At 39.1% G+C, this 23,043-nt stretch overlaps 1 protein-coding gene across 4 annotated transcripts in view; it reads left to right on the forward strand.

Annotated features, from left to right (window-relative positions):
- LOC150091466 (glutamate receptor ionotropic, kainate 2-like) overlaps positions 1-23,043 on the forward strand; it is a 65,645-nt gene that overhangs the window by 439 nt on the left and 42,163 nt on the right. The gene's annotated exons all lie outside the window — the stretch shown is intronic.

Here is a 23,043-nt window from a genome sequence, read left to right on the forward strand (position 1 = left end):
CTTTTCTTTCCAGCCCCAAATGTTTCGATAACATTCCACTATTAAACTACAGTACATAGCGTTAGCTTTAATGATTTTCACTTCAATCTTTCATCAGCTTTGTCTCGAAAAAAATAATTTCCTGTTTCCCGAAAAGTTAATTTTATTAGCAATATAAAACATGCACTCAGTCATGATTTTGTAAGTCATTTAACTCAAATACAGTGCATAAACCTTGATATTTGCCATCCTACCACACTATTAAATCAAAGACTTATTGATCTGACTGTTGTAAAGCCTTTTTCAATTGATATCCTCTGTCTCAATTATGCCTATGGATAACTGAGGTGGAGTCTGTGAAGAATTGTTTAATTTCCAACTTTTAGAGAGAGAATTTTAAATGAACTTGAGATGAGTCAAACAGGAGCTGAAATTTAAAAGGTTAAAAGTTACAGAAAACCGTTAAGATATATATCCGAGCTTCTTTTAACAGAATGTATATCGCATACATTCTTAAAAGTAAAAGACTTTGTTATTATTCATATAAGGGGGTATCAAGTTTCAGTCGGTTAGGCCAGGGATGTCGCAGCGCACGCGTACTAATAAGTAACTTTGATTTATCAGGTCTCTTGTATTTGACATAAGCGCCGAATTCATTAAGTCCTACATAAGATGACCTGAATGTACGTCTTTCTTCGCTCTCGCTGTGAACTTCACAAAATAATCTATAAATCTCTGCAAGAAAAAGAATCGATCAATTTGTTGCCGGGGGATGTTAAAGGAGATAAGTTTCACTGAAGAAAATTAAAATGATGAACAAAAAATTGTATTTAACAATGAAGAAGTCAGTGTCTGAGGTGCAAACCACATTACTGATTGCCGAAAAATGTGCCAATGCGCTTACCAAATTAAGACAGTCGACAAATATAAGAATCAAGGACAAAGTAATTAAACAGACCCCGATTGTTCGCTGCAAACAAGAAAGACGTTTAGGTATGCAGATGTTCCGCCTTCTTGTATTAACGGATGACACAGTTAATGACTTTCAAATTAAACCCTAATAACTGGCAGAAACAGCCAAAGAGTACACACTTTCTCTTGTAAAGAATATTAACAGTTTGTAATAGGGCAGTGTTGTAATAAGCGAGGAATATTAAACTTCTTCCGCACGAAGGTGATCATTTTCCTTCATGCCACACCTGGACACAGCAGTTACTAATGACAGCTATACCTTTTTCTTTTATCGATCGGGTTTCTTAGGTTTATTCTTAACAGGAAGTTGAGAAATTTCTCCAATTTGTGGATGTCTTTCATGGCCTCGGTATTTTATTTATTAACCTCTCCTAATTTGTCCTATAGATCCTTTCCCCTCATTTTCCAATTAGGGTTGGAAATCCTTTTCCTTAATTCACTCCCTGGATTTATTTAATCCTTTCCACCCATTTCCTTACTAGTCCTCTCCCATTCCTCTGATTTTCCCTAATTTCCTCACATCTCCCATTAACCAATTTTTTTTAATTTCTCCGCACTTCTCTATTAACCGTTCCTCAGATTTTTCTCCTCATTTACAATTCCCTAGATTTTCCCCTTGTTTGTACACTTTCCCCCATTTACCGTTCCATAGATCTCCATCATTTCTTCTTCACATTTCTCCATTTACCATTCCCTACATTTTCCCCATTTTTCCATTCCCTAGATTAGATTCTTCCCTAATTTCTTCATTTACCATTAACCATCGCCCCAGATTTTTCCCCTTATCCCCACAATACCTTGAATCTACGTATTCCCTTTCACTCCATTTTCTATATTCTGATAAGCATCCCAAAGGAATTCATATTCTACATCCAACAGAGAATGAAATTTCACCAGATGTGACGTCATGACTCTTTGACACTAATTGTGACGTAACTCACTGGCAAAACTTCATTTCCCACTTCTTTATTTATGGAGTAGACTAAATTACACCATCCTTCCTCACTCTGTCGCTCCTGTGTGCTTATCTTTACCGCTGACATCCAAGCGGCATCTTTAATGAGCCGATTACAACTGGCGCCACCTCGCTATCAACCGTCAAGATAAATCTAGTGCTGCGCGAAATGGAGAGAACGAGATGTGAGGGGGGCTGTTCCTCGGGCCACTTAGCCACATAGAGACGCGAAATCGCAGCAAATAACAAAACAAAATGATCCTCTAAATTAAAAGACACCGCAGTTTAGTTCTGTTACAGGGCATGTTGGCAAGCAAGAGAAACATTAGCTGTACCTCACAGAAAGTGATAGGGATAAAGAGAGGAGTTTGTTGTATCAAAAGGTGAAAATTAAATAGGTTCTCTTGTCCCGTATTTTCCATCTACCTCATTATTCTGGGATGGATTTGCCATTTAGGCTATTTCAGTGGATAAAATCCGAATCCTTGCGGTAGGCCTATATTGCACAATTGCTCAGTCCATGTGATAAGACAAGATGTCGCCGGGAGGAACCAACTATCCAGAAGGCATCTGTTCCAGCTGACTGATTTGTTTGGTCCACTACTCGCTGAGACTACTCACATTTCCTTATGTTATTTAAACCTCTTTAAGGATGACTGGTTTTCACAATTCGTGTGTAGCCTACATTGGATACGAAAACAGATTATTGCAATGGCGCTGTTAAATCTTTACAATTCTCTGCTGATGTACAGAACTGTTTCTATGCGAATGGTCCGCTTTTAGTTAAACAGAATAATAAAAAGAAGGTAAGAGGGGTGTATTTTCTAATGAACTGAGTGACATTTATACAAAGATGTCAACCTCTTTCATCGGCTGACGATAACTAATGTTTCCTACTTATTTGATCCCTGTCTCCCACAAGATTCGAATCCAGATCTCTTTGATGCATAAATGAAAGTGGAAAAACAGAGTGGTGATGATGGATTATCCAAAAACAACAGGTAACTCTTGGCCAAAATTGAAAATGATTGGTAAAAGAATTATCTTTTTTTCTAGAGTCGAATGGGAAATGACTTCGACAAACAAATATACAGCCCAAATGAAATGGGTGGACATAAATTGATAATTATAAAGCAGTAATGCTGAATTTATTAGTTCGGTTGTTTCCTCATGTACATCTATGTATTAGACCTATCAATCTTAGCCACAACCATCCTGAGACGATAAATACGATGTTAGAGACAAACTGTTTATTTGATAACACGTCAGGCCAATGAACGGACAGTGTATTTTAGGACGGTAATTCTATCCTGTTTCTAATTATACGACTTTTCTTCCATGACTCCATTTATTCATTTGACGCTCCCCACCTCCTCTCTCTCTCTCCAAAATATTGTTTTTCGACAGCACACACACACTAGGAAAATTCTTAGGAGTTTCATTTACTACATGCTTTTCGTTTTTATGGACATTGAATAATATGTCTGTAGGAAGAAATACTAAGTCAAGCACATAAAGGAATCTCTTAATCAAGTGAAACAAATGTTATAATAACAACAGTAACGCAAATATTGGATCCAATTCTTCTGAAACCTCTAGGATTAAGTTTCATGACTGTCCACTGCATGGATGTCAAAACATGGTAAGACCATGATGCAACATGACCTGGCAGCTGACGTACGTCACTGCATCTACAAGGCTATTTGAGTATCGTAAGTCATTCGCATCCAGTCGTGTTAGAACTGCGTTGTTCAAGGTGTTGTCATTGTGACATTATGTGTTGGGTTGAAGAGTAATGATGGCAGCGTGTGTATCCAGCCAGCGTATTTTCCAATGGTCTGCACGATTTCGAGATGGCCAAACCCACTGTGGACGTCCAACAATTCTTTGAACCACAGAAACGGTCTAAAACCTTTGTGCATTGACTACGTCTGATAATGGAACGACTCTTCGAATAATAGGAACTTTCATTTTGACAGCGAAAAAAAATCATGGATTTCTGAGGAAAGATTTCGAACAAAAAGCTGCAAGCTGCTCAGACTTGAAGAATCCAAAAAATATATCATTCACGTTGTTGAGGATGATCGTTCTTTGCTCGATTAGATCGTAGGAAGTGGCGACTCATGGTGTTTCTGGTTCATCTTGTTTTTTTAAAAAAGTTTCTCCCAGCTTCGCTGGTGATATGCCAGTGTATAGCTGCTCAAGGTGGTTTTCTCTGAAAAAATATTAAAAGCCCTTTTCGGTCTAACATCTGGTTTTGTTTAAGCTGATTCTTTACTGGAGTATTTGAAATGATCAACAAAATCTTCTTGTGTGTGCGTGCGCTGGGGAAATTTGTATTTCTGTGGTACATGTGGCCATGTACGACAGGTCCGTATTAAGAAAAAATCCAATGGATCTGTGAATATCCCAGCACATTTTCAGAATGCTGTACAATCCGAAACTTTAGTACGACCCTGCTGTACATATTGATTAAAAGGATGACTATTTTATTTAAAAATATAATCTCTGCCTTACAATTCTCCAACCATTTTACAAAACTCAAATTCAATCACGAGATAATGGAAGGTTAAAGTGAAAATCGTCGCACCATAAACCGATCTTCCACAGTCTCATCAAAGAGCGTTGTATTAAGTAACAGCCTTTTCCATGTTCTTGCATTATGTGGGGATGTTTCTCATCATTTGTTTGGATTATAGATTGGTTTTAGCGCACGTATCCAAAAAGAGCACGTTTCAAATTGATAATTCTCTGCTACTTGGGCTTTCAAGCTCTTAAAGGCTTGAAATCCTGTCCGTACTTGTATCAGCAGGCAATGCTTGCTTGCTTGCTCTCTCTCTCTCTCTCTCTCTCTGTGTTGCAAAGCGATGCGAAGTTTGTAGGCCACGAGTAATTTGGGTGATGAGCTGAAATGCTGAATCAGAGCACGCACAATGGGATCCTGTTCGATTATGGAGCCAATCACTGCCTGGGAAGAGGAGTACAGCAAACTACCAGTGTTTGCTATGGCGAATGGGTAGCGTCTTCCCAATAAGATTACGACCGCAAGTAAGACACGTACGTGACGGATGTATCATGACATGTCATCAATTTTCTTTACAATCATGAATATATCACAAATACTCTGAAATTAAGAAATTATCTGTTCTATTACACACACACACACACACACACACACACACACACACACACACACACACACTTTTGGCTATTTAAAAAAAAAAACTTTGCTATTCTGGATCGAAATAAAATAACGAAGATTCTTCTTTTCTTTTGTTACCGTAAATTGTAATTGGTAATTAAGTAAATCTTGTGCCATTCCTCAACCCCTCAAAATGCTTTTTTTTTAATCTGTAAATTAAGTGCGGAACCAGCCCTCCCCCTGTTACAGGTTAGTAGTTGTACGCGCAGCAGCAACTCAGGCCATAGGTCTGAAATTGCGTGCTTTCTGCTGGACCTGCGCCTGAGATCGATTAATTGAGCCACTTTGTGAAAAAGACCCATAAAAATTCGTTGCATCATTAAGGAGATTTGAAATCAGGTCTTTTCAAACCCAGTCTGCGGAGGACAGCGATTTTACCAACTGTGCTCTCCAAGAGGACTCCCTCTGTTATAGACTATGCAGATTCTCAACGTTATCTTCAGCAACCACGTTTTTTGACAAAGAGGGGAATTCTTCTTTTGGTCCACATAGGGACTTTTGTCGTGAATCCTTCACAGAGTAAATAAGAAAGTCACAGAGTTAAAACTGTCAGTCCAAAATAACACTACGGGACTTGAGCATCTTCATAGATTGGGGAACTGGAACCACTGTTCAAATACGCAGTTTCATCAAGTGGGAAGTCCCTCACTTAAACTTGCATTCATTAACCCTCGAAAACTCTACTAAGCTGGAAAGAAAACCTGGTAACCCTCAGTGTATTCAATCGCAATTTATGATTGAATACACTTTAATATACTTGTATTTTTAGGCAAGCGTCGATCAGGATAATGGAAACAAAAACCCAACTCTTGTGTTGTCAAGAGGTGTGAATAATGCCCGAGAGAAAAATTTCTTGATGTGATAGGTGTCAGAAAAGAGTTTTCGGTACTTATCCACATAAAAGACTGCTCTACAAATTGTAACAGTGTGTGGTATTAAGGGCAAGTTAATGCTGTGAATAATGGGTTGGCCTAGTGGGAGAAGAGAGTGTGTTTATAAACGGGCCTGCTTTTCTTAAACTACTGTTATTAGTGGAGTCCCTTTGTGTTTAGTGCTGGGACCACTGTTGCTTTCTACATTTATTGATGATTCTGATGAAGGTATATCAAAGGCTGTCACCTGCGAAACATTTTCTCAGGCATGACAAGTTAGGACTTGTTACCTGGGAATCTGAAACGGTGATGGAACTGATATTCAAGTGACATTTGAGTATATTGGACGGAATTTCGGTAAGTCCGGTCGTCTTGCGATAACCGAATCCTGTGCTTATACATTCCCGATAGTGGGACTGTTAGTAACCCTGGGGGGTATAAACCTTGTGTGACGGTTCTGAAGCACTGCACCTAGTATTGGTTCACACCTGGATGGATATAACCACCCAGGTGTGAACCAATGTAAGCAGGGATCAAGGTATGGTTTCCGTTCTACACAGAGGAATGCTGCCCCTCTGTGTGTCACCAATGCAATACCACAGCTTTTCTTATTGGAAGCTTGAAGTGGTGGAACACATGTTTAGTCTCAAGAGAAAAGTTCCAGAACCTCCCATCTCTTCCATTACGCAGTATAATTGGTGTCTTTTGAGATTATGATTGGCGTCATGGCTACAGATCCAATCTTCCGTACATTTCGAGAGAATAGTTCTAAAACGGCATTCGCTAGCCTGCCGTTATATAGTCCACCGGACCTAACCTATTGGAACTCTCTAGAACGCTTCAGGATCAACTAGTGTATAATATCTCTGCTTCTACTTTACCAGATAGTGACCGGGGGAAGTCCGAGTTAGCTGAGAAAAGATCTAAACTTCAAAACACTCCGTCGTTCACTTCACAAAAATACGGTCTCAGTCCCAATCTCAATGACGTCCATTTCCACTTACATCCTAAAAACCAAACTATCATTTTTTTAGGCCATCCGAATAATTAAATTCATCTGACGTGCTGTGTCTTATGTCTGTTAATTGCGTGTGTTCTGTGGTCGATTTGTCAGTTTTGCTGGACGAAAAACCCCAGTTTCTGGGGGGGGGGGAGGAAACCTTGCTATTTACGCCTGCGACCGACTAACTCAGACACGAAGTGAAAAAAGCCCATTAAAATTCCTCGCGTCATCGATGGGATTCGAACCCGGGCCTTTTCCACCCGGTTGGGAAGGTCGGTGACGATACCACTCTTTTACTCGCGCAGACCCCACTTACAGTCTGCCAAGCCCCACTTACTTTTTATAACAGAATCCGAATTATTAGTTGATTCAACCATTGTTCAATCGCACTTGTCCCAATTATTCGTAGTAAGGTTCCTTTAGCTTCAAAGGCAGGTAATTCTGCAGGTACTTGTCCATTCTGATATTCACTCTGAGTGACTTAATAATTTGGAATCTGCTCTTTTCGTCCTCATGCTTAAAATTTTTCTACCATATTCTGTCAAATTCATCTGTTACCTCTATCATTCTCCCAGTTCCACTAATCAGTTGGAACTCATTGACTTCATCTCTTTGAAGCTTGACTTTCCTAGCAGTGAGGTAATTTTAATGTTCACAACTCCAGTTGGCTTCTGTTTTCTAGTCACACGGACCTAACCGATTGAGCTTCGGATGTTTTCGCAATTAAAAATGAAGTCGCACAAAGTATCCATTTACTTACCAGAATATGAGACAGTCCAAACCACACAGCCAACACGCTTGATATTTTTCTTACAAACAACCCTTCTAAATACACAATCGAAGTGAGTGGTCCTCCAGGCACATCAGATCACAACTTTGTGAGGGTCTCTTCTCCAATGGATGGATTACTGTTTTAAAGATAATGTGAGATGGTGTGAAATTATTGTTGTAGTAGGAATAATCTCCTTTATTCCATACTCCACCTCGAAATCTCGTACTTTCATCTAAACCTTGGGTTTTCAATAAATGTGCCAAGACTGTTCAAGATAAGAATGTCACATATGGCCATTTTCTTGCATCCAAATATTCAGATTCATTTTCTGCCTACACTAAACCTCGCAATAATTGTAAAGCAGTTATTAATCAGTCCCAACTAGATTGCTTCTTGTCTAATTGATATTCAAGCATTCTGGTCTTTGCAGAAGATATTAGCCATCTGTGCCCCACCTCTGTTAAAACTTCACAGTTCTATTGTCACCTCAGATAAAGATGAACAGACTAACTACCATCCTACTTTTCTTCTACCTCTTGTATTGATGATCTTGGTAAACCACCTCCTGCCGTCCCAGTACACTTGACTCAATGCTTCCTGTGGTATTCAGTCGAAAGGATATCAGAAGAATTCTGAACAATATTGATGCCAAGAAGCTTCAGGTCCTGATGGCATTTCTTCACTTGTTCTGAAAACCTGTGCTTCTCAGCTTACTTCTGTTCTGTGTTGCCTTTTTACGCTTTCTTATTCCACTGGTGTTTTTCCTTCTGCTTGGAAGTATGTTCATATACAGCAAGTTCCTAAAGTGGGTAACAAATCAATCCCATCCAATTATCGTCCCATTGCACTTACCTCTACTCTTTCCAAAGTAATGGAGAAATCCATTAACCACCAACTCCGAAACTAACTTGAAACATTCCCTCTGATCAATGATTCGCAATATAGATCTACTCTTGACTTATTAGCTTATGTTACCCATCTATGAATAAATTCAGTGAGAAACGTTTGGTGAAATTCAAGCAGTTGCTCTTGATATTTCAAGGGCTTTTGACGGTGTCTACACAAAGCTCTTTTAATTAAGTTCCATCTTATGGTTTTTCAACTGTTTTTTGTAATTGGATATCCAGTTTTCTCTCTAACCGCTCATTTCGTGTGATGGTAGATGGCTCTCTGTCTTCTAGCTTCTCCACTAATGCTGATGTTCCCCAAAGTTGAGTTCTTTCTGACACTGTTTTCCTCTTGCACATTAATGACCTTCTTCCATTGATTGAAAATTCTATCTACAGTTTTGCTGATGACAGCATATTGCACTCTACCTTCCACTTTGAGAAACCTTGCTCTGCACCAACAGCTTCAACTTCTCGAATATTCTCTACCAATTCCTTAAATGCTGATCTCCAGTGGAGCACAGATAACATAGTTAATTTCAATCCTAAAACTCAGTCCTGTCTTATATCTCGCAAAAAGGATTCTTCTGCTTCTATGCGCATCTTCGGTGATACAGATTTATAGACAAGATCACATATCTCTATTGGGGACTACCCTGACTTCTAATTTCTCTTGGCAATAAGCACGGTAAAAAATGCTTCCTCTGCATCTGAAAAAAACAGTTTTCTCTTTCGCTCTCAGTGTTACTTTTCTTCTAAACAGCTACTCACTCTGTACAAATCTCAAGTCTGCCCCAACATCGAATATTGTTCCCACATCTGGGGCGATGCCCCCAAAATCTGTCGCTGGCTTCTAGACTCCATTCAAAAGAGGGCAGTTAAGATTACTTATTGACCCATCTCTTACACTTCAGAAGAACGATGCCCACGTTGACAAGTGGCTTTGAAAATTTCCTGTCTTTCTTCAATTAAGGCAGATGGGCTGAGAAGTGGCAACTGAAATTTAATATTGACAATTGCAAGGTACTGCACAAGGGTAGCAGTAATCCCAGATTAACTTACCAAGTGTGTAGTACCAAACTAGAACAGTAGAGAACGAAAAGGACCTTGGAGTAATTGTGCAGTCAGACATGAAGTTCTCTAAGCGGGCTTCTAGGGCAGCACATGGGGGTTTTGTCAATGACGTACAGAAAATTTCTCAGCATGGATAAGAAGGTGATTATCCCGTTTTAAAAATAATGTTTAGGCCTCATTTTAAGAAGGACGTGGATCTGCTGGGACAGGTACAGAGAAGAGCAACGAATTACTGAGGGAGACAAACGGGGGCTGTTATCAGAAAAGGCTTCGGTTCATTAAATCGCCGCATCTGGAGGCTAATGATCAGCAAGGAGAGCTGAATGAGGTGGTTTAGACTTTGAATGGATTAAACTCAATGCTGATGGAATTCTTCCTCTTGTTCAGACTACACACATGAGGGAGGCATAAATTAAAATTGAGGAAGGACGGTTGCAGAATAGATGTGCGGAAGTTTGCCTTCAGCCAACGGGTGGTTGATTGTTGAAACAAATTTCCATCAATTTTTGTGGAAGTGGATAGTTTGAATAAATGCAAAGAACTGGACAAACTATTTGAAGGGAGTGGACAGGTGAAATGGGAAATTGTTTTTTTTTGTCTAATTCTGTATAAGCTTGCTCCCTTGCATCTTTTTCGTCACTACTAATACAATTATCACTACTCTACATCATGTTTTCGATTTTTCAACTTATGAGACGAATTAAATAATCCTCTGCCCAATCTAAGTATCTTAATTATGTTTGGCAGTGTTTCGAAACGACAGGCAGATGGGATGATTTTGCAAGGAACTGCACTCCTTCAAACCATTCCATTACAATTCAAGTAACTCCGTTAGAAGAAGAAACATCAGTAATTTACACCCACAAAGCAGCATAGCCCGTTACAGTCAGAGTATTTTCTTTCATGATTGTTTTTCTTATTTATAATATATATCATTTACTGTCTTCTTTTCTTTCTCTTCGTACAGTCCACATTGGTAGCACAGGGGTCACATAACCAGTGTCCTCCTCACATAGGGTGGAAAAGTGACCAGGTTCCAATTCTGTCAATTAAGCGAGGAATTTTATGGGCTTTTTTCACTCAGCGGCTGAGTTCGGTTTCAGGCGTGGATAGCAAAGTCCCCCCCCCCCGGGAACTCGTGTTTGTCCTCCAGCTAAACAGACAATTCCACCTTTATTTATTATCCAGACGTAGCATTACCAGAGTAAACAAATTCAAGTCGTGCTCATCTCACATCCGAGGAACAAATATTGGGAGGAACAAAATATTTACGATGGCACTAGTTCAAAACATAGGTGGCCCAAATTATAAACAGTCATAAAACACAGCTACTGCGAAGAGTAAAATTTTAATGACAATATGGGTTGAGCACGCTGAATTCTGATGGGATCCTTTCACTTGTTCAGATTACGAACCTACGGGGACATAAGTTCAAATTAAGAAAGGATAGATGTAAAATAGATGTGCGGAAATTTGCCTTTAGCCAGCGGGTGGTTAATTGCTGGAACAAACTTCCATCTGTCGTTGTGGACGTTGATAGGTTAAATAAATTTAAGGAGGAACTGGACAGGCATTTGGAGGGAATGGTGTGATGATTTTTTTTTTTTTGGCTGATGCTGCATAAGCTCCTACACTTGCTTTCTTGCATCATGTGCCACTACTACTACTACTACTATATCAATGCCACTTCAAAGAATCGTCCGGATGGCATCTTCCTGACATTTTCGCACTGACACATAAATCAGGTCGCTTTTAAGTTAGAGAGAATAAATGAAAAAGAGTTAATTTGGCGAATTTGGATTAGTTGAACGTGCGCTAATTGATTTGAAAGAAACAGGAGGAACTGCAGATGCCATGGTAGAAGGAGAAGAAGAAAAAAAAAACAATCAGAAAGCAGTGTTTGTGATATGCTTATACTCAAAGAAGTTAGGATTAATCCAAGTACTAGAAATCCGCTCTTGTCTATAAATCTGGGTATTATTAGAGTTACCTCGAGTAGCGTATTATTTTTTGCTGAAAATGAGGTTAAAGACAGGATTAAATTCTGATACTATCCGTTCACTTGACTAATCCAAGTGAAATTACTCCTTTTCAATTTTTTAACCCACACTTAAATGGCTTTGTGTTTTTCTGAGGTGTTGCTGCTGACTTGTATCGAAATATGACAGCCGTTGTCACTCGGGGTGTATTTATAAACGAAAAGGGCTCGCAGAAGTAAAGCGTGTACCTTGCTATAAAGAAAGAAAAATCGCCTCAACGCAGCTTCTACAAATCGAATTTTGTTTCGTGAACAGAAACTGTCCATCACTGTTTTAGTTAAAACTCACTCACATACAGCAGTACAGAAGACATCAAACCAAGCTACTTTATTAGGACCCTCTTAAGGATCCAGCGTACACTCACCAAGTTTGACATATCCCTGGAGAGCAAGGCAGCCAATTCTACTCTTAAAAACCCACTTCAATGTAGCAAGAAGCTACTTCGACATCTTGGAACCCAGACATGTGAGCATCTCATACAATTATTTGCCATGTCAGTTTGCAGCTGAAAAGGGAATTTCTCAAGGGGCATCCTCTCTACATTTGCTTTTGCGGCTGCATTAGATCCATTCCTCTTAGCCCACACAGACTTCAAATCTCAGAAAGACGATCTCAAATTCTTCGTCACTCCCACAAATCCAGATTCGTTTCCACAGATCAATGAGCACGTGCATCATTTCACACATCTAAGAACTTTAATAGCCCCTCGAATATACACAGTTCTACAAGTGAGTTCAAATCTCCATAAGAAACAAGAAGGTATCAATCAATATTAAAATTGGAAATTGTTCCTTACCACCGATTTGGGCCTGAAATGGGACGAAAGCCTAGCCTTCCATTAGCATTTAGACGAAACAAAAGCCAAAGCATATCAGCCATGTGGATAATTACGCTGAAACTGTAAAAAGCGCAATCCCGGAGAGAATTACGAGAGTGTTCAGTGACGAAGCAACTAAAGGTATGAGGCGACAGTGTATTATGTCTGTAATGGCCTGAATTCTTCGGTGTTTTCTGAAACCCACAAAACTTCCTCGTTTCTCCGATGGGATTCGAAATCTGGCCTTTCCACCCAGTGTGGTAGGATAGTAATTATAACCACTGTGCTACTCACGAGGGTGCTTTAATGGGTAGATACATTCCAAAGAGCCTAATCCCAGTCCCCACTTTATGCCTCAATCATTTAGGCCGCTAACCCGCTGTCCTCAAATCCAATATTGTAGCCCCAAGTTTATGGAGCTAGAATATTGGATTTGAGGTGGTTGAATAGAATTGATTGGGAATTATTAAGAATCTTTCAGTGAAAGACACACTAGATGAACTTGAAAAGTGCTGAACTCCTTAGTTTGTTTTTCTAACCTTGCTGAATATTCTCACACACTCAAGCATTGCTTTGAGGAATTGTTAAAATTAGCAAACATGATTTAGGATAATTTATTTTTCAAGCTTCCTTGTGTACTTGTCAGTTTCCCAACCTAGTACCAAAGAACGTACCAGTTGCTGAAGAAAGAACTGACGTACAGTTCTTTCATCTTTCAGAATAGCAACTGTTAAGTTCTCACACAGATCCTGACAGAACTGATCCAAAACGTCATCTATTTCTTTCTATTTCAAAACGTCATCTAGTTCATCGTGTTTCGCATCTCTTTACTTTTGTATCTGCTTAATAATCGTTTATATGTTGTAATTAACTAGCTACTTAAGTTCTTAATTTATACATTTAGATGTTTAACCACTAATTTAATGTGCCCGCTACGTGTATTAATTGTCCCGAGTAGCTAACAACCAAAAACGTCTTCAAAGATCCATCCACGTTTAGAGAACAAAAATTTTAATTGTATTTGAAGTAGCCAAATATCTATCACGTTAATAGAAAAACTTCCCGTATTTACCATTCCCAATAAACAGAGAAAAAAAACGTAAAAAGACCTTCCAAATAAGGGTTTCCCTTGTATATACAGGAAGCTTAATTAGTTCTGCTACCATATGACATCTCTGGCGTCTTATCAGAACTTCTTTGCCAGGTCAGCACCGACTGATGCACTTCCATCCTTTGATGAGTTTTCCCCTCCTTAGAGGAACATCGGTTTGGAAACCTAATGGCAAAAATAAAGCATTGCAAGCTATTTTCTAAGTTTATATTTTTCCTATACCGGAAGCTTGATTAGTTCTTAATGATAAACGAAGACAGCGCCACGTATCTACAACGCCCGGAATAATAAGATATTCTGGAACAAATAAAATCCTTAAAAAAAGTAGCACTCTTAAAAAAGAGCAGATAATAATATAACTTGGAATGCTGGGAAGAGCTTATACTAAAGTCAGCCTTCCTCTTGCACATCCGGGTCACCAAAATCACCATTTCTTCGAGGGCGCGCACATAATTTCGCGTTGAAAACAGCTGCCAGTTTCAAACGTGGCTCGAGACGCGTTTTGTCACGATCCCGTCACAGACACGTGCATTCTCTCGGTGATAGATGACGAAGGAAGGTTATATGCCTTATCCGCAGGAAGACAATTATGAGGCTGGAAAAAAAAAGTGGAAAAAAGTTTTGGATTTAAAGTTAATCCATTGTGTAGCGGAAATTTGAAAGTAAGTTCGGGGCGATTCCATTATTTATGTTGGCTAATAATAAACGGCGAGGTCACGTTGAATAACCAGAGCGAAAGAGTACAAAAAGGGGCGGCCACGATGCTTTAATAATCTTAGATACCCTAAGAGAGTGTTGATTAAACATCGGTAGGAAGACCAGAGTCACTTTGCTCTGTAGTATTTTGGATTCGCTGAGGGACTGTTGTCTGTGGATTCATCGGTCACCAATTGCAAGACCATTCTTCTGTTTTCTCTTATAATGGCCGAAGATGCTCTAAAACAGCAGTAGCTGCATTGAAAACTGTAAATACATTAACTGATTAAAGATCTTCAATGCAAAATTCTGGACAACCATATTCAAGAACTGCCTTAATAATGTATGATATATTTAAAGGCGTTCTACCCATAGATAATGCGCGATTGGGCTTTTCTGGTGTCTTCCAGCTCAGAAGATGTTAGTAGAAGTGTCACGTGGGAAAACTGATGATCAATTGGGGTGCTAGAGATCGCGAAAGTAGATTATACCGTTTTGTTTAATTTAACTTGGCTAAATTTCACCTTAAGCTATTACACATTATCAAAACAGTTCTTGAAGATGTTTGTTTACGATATTAGTCTTGACTTTTACATCTACAAAGATAAATCATACGTCTTTCGAAAAGGCTCAACCAGAAATCGAATTTAGGCACAAGAATGATAGTTGAATCAGTTGGATAATGGTTTCATGTGTTTCTATTGTTTTGGGTATACGTGATCAAATCCAGATGTAGGAGGGTTTTGTTTAATTTCTGCTAACTATTCGTATATTTTTCTGATATAAAATTTGAATTAAGTGACATAAATGAGAGATTTGAGTTTAATAAAAAAGCGTAATACCGGGAAGAAAACTTACCCATTAAATAAACTAATCATTGCCTTAGTAATGCTGGTAAATGATAGCGTTTAGTACTACAATTTTAATAAGGTTAGCTTTCTTTTTTACCTTGAAGGAGTTAGATCAACTTGTTTTATAATAACTGGAAGAGGATATCACCTTTTGGATTCTCGCTTTCCATAGAGGAAAGCTCTCAAACAGTTGCAAACTGTTCCATCCTCGAAACCATATTTCACTGCAGAGAAAACCGATTTCAGAGACGTTTGATTTTTGAAGGCCTGACCCCAATGTCCGTGCAAAGTACCAAGAAAAGGAACCAGAGCTTCTGCCAGATTCTAACGTGCGTATTAAGTGTTCAAACTAAGTTTCTCAAGTGTTCTTAGAAGCTGTCAGACACACGTGCCGTAGAAGCTAATGTGTCATATAATCGCTAGTGTGAGGCCAGTTTACCGTGCAGGCGCCATATAATAGGAGTTTAATTTCTCCGCGAGGTAGGCATTAGATAAGGCACTGTTTACGTGCCAAACTATTCATTGCCGGAGATAATTAGAACTGATGAATCTTTCACGTCATCATTAATCCTGACAAATTAATAATTTGTAAAATTTATCCTCATTTAATCGAATTCCAACAGTTAATCGAATCTTGGAGTTGCTGGAATTACGCTGTTTACCTACAGTTTTCGCCCCCCCCCTTCTGTTCCCTCCGCACCCACTTCTCTGTGGCTGTTTGGCATTGAAACACTTAGAGGTTAATTGGCTGTTATAAGTTCCCGAAGTCGATCATACAATTTGTTTGATAAATTATTCTCAGCGTTCTGTCCATGAGCTGATGGAACGAAAGGCATCCTGGCCTATTCAGCGTTCAATCGCTTTCTCTGAAGTGTCCTGCAGAGAGCAAATTATCTAGCTCTTCACTATTTCAACGAAATCATCTCTAGAGGATACTCATTTATCACGTGACTTCGTGGAGTTCTCTAACTAATAACGGTTGACTGAAAACGGGTGCTATCTAGGACTGCATGAATACGGAACTACAGACCGATAAGTGATGAAACCCTTCACCCACAGAAATAATCGCCTCCTCCCAAAACAAATTGAATCCACCGTTGAATTTAATGTAGTTTCGTCCTGTTTTTCACGTTCATAAGGAGTAAATTTATCTAATGGGCTACGAATTTTTATGTTGACGGATAATTTTATATGAAAAAATGTATTAGCAACTGCCAAAATGCTCTTTGGGATATTTTCTAGTTGCTGCCTAAATCCAAAATTTAGGCAGCCATTCTAGAAAATATATGCAGAAGTTACGGTTCTTTTCATATCATATAATCTACGATGGTTATCATTAAACTGCTAGAAAAAAAACAAAAATCAGCTCTTGGATTTTAAATTCTCGTATATAATTCTTTTAGTGCATTTATAAAGTAATTAAAACTTCCAGCGATAGTTTTTATCATCGTAAAATGCGATATCTACCCATTCCTCATTTTTAACATCGTGCAGGGATGCGGATGTAATGCGGTTAGCAGCGTCTACCGTCTTTGTTATCAAAAATACCCCCGTTGCCGCGAACAAGAGATAACCACGAGTCTTTTTCAATGTGTGCGTGGATTATCGTGTTTATGAAAGACTGTTTGTTGCGTAACTCGATGATAAAAAACATTCGAAACGAAGTACAGAGTATAGTTTCAGATGAGCGATCAGACAACTTCCAAGCGGAAAGGGAAGAAAGGAAAGAACGCGCCAACCAAACGATTATAAATTAACGTTTCCGTACTACATATATTACATTATCGGCTCGTTACCCTGTAATTCCCTATCACACTAGGCTTCCTGGAAAGCGCTCGCAGTGTTTACTTAAAGCTGAAATACCCTGTGGATTGACTCTCCCCCCCCCCTCCCTTTTCAAATACAGTAATAAAAGGGGAGAAAGTGATCGGATCAATACCTGGCCAGCCCTGAGGAAGAGCGTTCTGTATCGAGGTTTGCTCCCCAAATATTTGGTTCCGAAGATTCGTGTTCAAGTTTGTAGATGAATGTAAACAGGGTAATAAATTAACTTAGCGCTAATGTGACGCTTATTATTACACTTAAAGATAAATTCACTTCCTTAGCTACCTGGACGATTACAAAGATGCGGTGTGGTTCTGTACTTTGTACACAACATGCCCGAAACACAGACCTTTATATTAATTTTGAAGCCCAATGTTTTCTCTATTATTCGTGATTAAATGTTCTCTTAAGCTCTCTTTTGCTTTATCTGAGAGGAGAAGGAAAATATCGACAGAATCCCTTTCAGTGAGCCTCCACTGAGCGATAAGGAAAGCGCTGAGTATTCACTAACCGGTGATGTCGAGAAAAGAAAGCGTATTAAAATATTTAAGCAGCATTCAGCTTTCACTTTGGCACCACACAATTTGTTTCCATGGAAACGGCAGCAATGACCCCCCCCCCCCTTTACTTAAAATTTTCTAAAGGATTTATAAAAGTCAAAAGCGAAACAGGATTCTCGCTTGGCTAACTTAAGACATCACGCTTTCTTATCAGTGCATGGAGAAAATATAAGACATTCTCCTTAGATTAGTTTTCATTGTTTAACTAGAGAAGACAAACAAAGCAGTCTGCTGTAATCCAATTGGCAATATGAGATTAAAAGCCACCCACACGGCGTTTTTTTTTTATTTTATATTTCTAAATATAGATTCGCTTCCTCGAATTTGCACATCACGATGACCTTCTGTGAGTAACGTGTTAAGCAGTCGAAGCCCTTAAAATTTTTTGCAATGTTCAGAGGTGTAGCAAATTCATCCAAACCATCAAAAATAATCACGTGATATGAAAATTTTTAGAACGATATGCACGAATGTATTAGCGACTGCAAAATGCTCTTTGAAGTATTTTCTGGAATACCTGCCTAAATTTTGAATTTAGGCAGCAATTTTCTAGCCATTTCCTAGTTGCTGCCTAAATCCAAAATTTAGACACCTATTCTTTTTTTTCCAGATTATGTAATAAACGATGGTTATCATTAAACTGCCAAAAAGAGAGCCTGCGGCTGCTGCAGTAACTAAAGACTCAGCAACCAGTCCAAACATTAGATATTTTTGATGCATTTTCAAGGGAATGCACATCCAGTAAGATGCTAATAGCTGCACAGAATAAAATAAAACATAGCGGTTCCTTTGAAGCGGAAAAATTCAATACTGTCAGGTAGAATGTGTTTACGTAGTAAATGATTTTTTTCAGCTCTTTAAGAGGATATTGTTAGTGCTCGAGACTGGCCGCACTTTTCTAATAAGTAACCAATTAGAGCGAATATGAAACGATGGAAAGCGAACGACGAATACCTCATGATAAACAACACGCCGTTGTAATGAGCTCGGCAACATCCTTTCTGCCTTCACTTCGCTGCCGTTGGATAATGCACGAAATAAATGCTAAATTTCAGTACACACACTCATCGGATGTCTGTAAATAATGGAAGATTAACAAGAAAAAGGATTACACCGCAAATAATTGACTGGTTCACGCTCTGAACATCGATGCAAATCAGCCTGCCTCTTCGCTTGTCAGACAGAATTTTGAATTCTCTTGATCAGCATCCCACAAGCAGCTCTGCGAGTTGTTAGCATTTCGCGGCCTTTGTTCTTCTACACCAGCCTTACAGACATTCGCAATCAGTCGGTGTAGCTAAGAGAAATACAACAATAATGATGTCCAAGGGAGATTTTGCTCGTGCAGTTCGAACAATTGTTTCTAGTGTGACGATCTCGAATAACAGCGAGTACAATTACTTGGATTTCTTGACTCTTTCTCCGAACATCCCCGGTCTTACATCGTGACCGTTTGTATAGAACTTCCCTCTTCTTGCATGCATCGTTTGCTTTATTCTTCCTGCAATTATTTTTAGTCTTCTTCTATTCTTAAGCTATGGATGGCTTCGTAGTATTCTCGTCTTTTGTTATTTAGAGAGGAAACTATCAATAGAAAAAGAGATTTTAACCAGTAGGGTACGCAAGTTCTATCAGAATGCATAATTATAAACACTACCGCTGAAATAAATTTAAAATTTACAAGAGTACATCGTTTTTTATTAGTTTTTGGCATTGACCAGCTGAACTTTAAATTCTAATGAATATATCCCATAAAGTTTCTAAGCCTATATTTATTAAACTGACAATTAGGATATCTTTGGAAATCTCCCACAATATGGGGAACATCGTGTCCCACACAACTTATCAATTTTCTTTCAACCTTGAGGAATATTCCACCATCTAGGAATCTTCCCCGCACCCTTTTTGATACCAGTGATGCAAGAACTCAACCCCTCAAAGTGACACAGCATTAGCCTGTATATAGTTATTGGATGAATCCCTTGAAGACATGTCTGTCATATGATGAGATATGAAAACAGAAAACACGATAAGGTTATTGGCATTTCACTTCAGAGTAAAACAGGTCCGTGCATTATTCAGAATAGTGTTTAGAAGATTTGTAGTCCTCTATCCTATTTCACCTGTGAAATCAGATCAGGTATTTACAAAATGGGAAATATGTCATCAGCGAATCATCCTGCGATCGAATGTCATCCTGTGAAAAACGCGAGATGGGGCTGAGGGGCGGGGGTCTAATTGGATGCCGCCTATCGTAAACGGAAGCCTGATTAAGTAAAGTGCTTTCGATAGGTAAACGCTGATGTGAGGGTTGCAATCGACGTATGAATTTACGAAAAAAAAATCAGCCTCCAGCATCTTAGATTCTGAAGAAGTTAATTAAAAGCGCCAGACAATTCCATCATAAGAAAGCACTCAATTAAAAAGAAAACCAAAGAAATCACACTGCGCATTGTTCAGGTACAGTCAACAGGCACGAGGGAACGATAGCAAAAACACTGACTTAAGATGGCGGCTTCTCTGCCAAGAGATAATTACTTTCACAGAGCTGTAAGGTATTGCGAAATGGCTTAGAAGAATCGGACAGTAGAATTTCAGAGTGGCTTTAAAAAGAGGAGGCTGACAGCTAAATACCTCGTTGTTCATTAATTAAAGTGCCCAAGAACTTAATCAGACCTCAATTCGTGATCTTAATTTCCTCAGTCTAGCATAATACACTCTCCATACATCTCAACTGGCTTAGTTTACAAGGGCCTTCGTCACACCAAAATGGCTGTGCTTCCACATAAAAAGAGTAACTGGATTAAAACTTTTCAAATAAAGTATTCTCTTTCGAGACATCCATACACAGTACGTGGCTAGAGGGTGTAGTTACATTATTTCAGTATTTACGAGCATATTTACACGAACTTATTTATGTGGTTAATGAAATAATTGTTAAGTTGGTTTAATTATTTACTAAATAATTGTTAAAAGCTAAATATTATTATATAAATTGTTAAGTTAGTCTTCTTATTATATTTGTACCTATCGGTACACATTACCAATGATTTCTGTCCTATACATTTTGTCTGTACATAGTTTTTCTGGATCTATATTTAAATTATTAAAATAATTCACAGTATTTGCTGGGAAAAATCTCCACAGAGAGTCCAATTGAGTCAATTCGCACTTCAGACTTTATTCTTCTCTGTTTATTCTCGGTCGTATCATCCGAGGGCGAGTGATCACGTCCCACTTTCGGCGCATCTATTCTCTCCTTTGGTAGCTCTGCCAGAGTTAAGATGTTTCTGGTTATGATGATATACTTCCAGGGGGTGATGTCCAGATTGGCAGACAAGACCGCTCTTGAGATGGTAAACGGTTTCCCGGCGATCTTGTTTAGCCATCTGAGGAGCCAGTATTCTACTCCTAAGAAGGCCTTGATGTTGTTCTCGGGGGCCGATGACCAGATAGTCGATGCGTACAACGGAATCGCTGTAACGCATTTAAGGATGTATTGAAAGGCCTCCGTAGCCGAGTGGTCAAGAGCGGGAGTGCAGTAGCACACGCTCTTTGAGTAGACCGGGATTCAAGCCCCTGACTGCTGAATACGGTCGATCTGCCAACCCGCACTGGACCAGCGTGGCAGATTATGGTCCATTTCCCTCAGCATGAATTGTTGAGGAGGCTTCCATCCTGCAGTGGGTTGAAAATGGCTGCACTTTTTTTTTTTTTTTTTTGAATCATGAGATGAGGGCTTCGGAGACCGGTGAGTTCTTGTCTAGTGCTCCAGAGTGCTGCGTATGTCTTTTTCCTAATGTGTTCGAAGTGAGGTATGACGTTTAATCCTTCATCCCACTTAAGGCCAAGGTCAACATGTGCGGGGGATTTTTGGACTCTGGTATTATTCACTAGAATCGTAATTTCATTTTTCTTCTTTTTGTTGGTGAAGGTCATTTGGGCAGTTTTCTTTTCATTAATTATCAGGCCACTGTAGTGCAGATATTCTTCTAGCTTCCTGATTGCCTTGTTTGCTTCCTCTGATAGATGGCGTGCAGTTTCTTGTTCTTTAGAGGTTACAAGAAATTTCAAATCGTCAGCATATATAATAAATTGTTCACAGTTTTGAGCTAAAAATGGGGCTAGTGCTATTGCGAAGAAGGTGGCGGACAATACGCCCCCCTTGAGGTACTCCCCTGGAGATACAGTAAGTTGCTGTTTGTTTCCCGTTTATTGCGATAATTTGTCTTTCTTGAAGGGTGTTAGTCAGAATGCTTAAAGTGCTTCCTGAAATGAGGAAATACTCCTTGAAGATTACTGTCATAGCTGGGATAGAGACGTTGTCGAAGGCTGCTGCTGCTACATCCAGGAAAACGATGCCCAACTGTTGTTTATTATTTAAAGCTAGCTGTATTCGGAGTAGAGTCTCCATTAAATTTGTAATAGTCGACCTTCGAGGAAGCACAGAATGTGAGTATTCTGGCCTGTCCCCAAAGCAGTGCTGATTGACGGTGTTCAGGATTGCTTTCTCAAATATTTTTTTGCAGAAAGCATCCGATTGCGATGGGCCTGAAATCTTTACTGGTTTTAGGATCGTTTATTTTTGGAACTGGTTTTACGTAATATCTCTTCCATGTTTTCGGGATAACCCCGTCACTTAGTATTCATTGGAAGAGGTGGTGGAGCGGGTCGATTATGTAAGAATAATTAAATTATGCTACATAGTTTTATCATGAATCGCGGGAACTGGTCCGGCCCGATCGTTGCTTTACTGGGGAGCGAGTTAATAGCTTCCTTTAAGTTTTCCCTGCTGATAAATTAATTTCACGTAATATGTTTCTATCTCTAGTTCGGTTAGTGCCAGTGGGATCCATCAGTTTTTCAATCATTTTCTGCATCTCGCGGATGTTTTCCTCACAATTTTTCTGCTTTTCATTCAGAGGCTTTCCAAATGAGATGCCATCAGTTCTGTGCATTCTAACACTTAGAAACACCCAGAGCCAATCTCTTACTGAGGCCGACTATCTTAGCCTTGCTTTAAAAGGAATCCCAAATAAGTTTCTAAGTTTCTTGCGTTATAAACCAGGTTCAGTTGAGGACCTTTTGAAACTCTGGTAGTAGTACTAGTGGCATGTGATGCAAGTGTATGAGCTTATGCAGCATCAGCCAAAAAAAAATAATAATAATAATAAAATTTAAAAAAAAAATCATACCATTCCCTCCAAATGCCTGTCCAGTTCCTCCTTAAATTTATTTAACGTATCAACGTATCAACTTCCACAACGACAGATGGAAGTTTGTTCCAGAAATTAACCACCCACACATCTATTCTACATCTCTCTTTTCTTAATTTGAATTTATGTCCCATTAGGTTCGTAATCTGAACAAGTGGAAGGCTCCCATCAGAATTCAGCGTGCTCAACCCATTCAAGGCCTTATATACCTCA

Source organism: Mastigoproctus giganteus, chromosome 1, assembly GCF_048544385.1.
Source record: "Mastigoproctus giganteus isolate SK-2022 chromosome 1, ASM4854438v1, whole genome shotgun sequence".
Taxonomy (NCBI): domain Eukaryota; kingdom Metazoa; phylum Arthropoda; class Arachnida; order Uropygi; family Thelyphonidae; genus Mastigoproctus; species Mastigoproctus giganteus.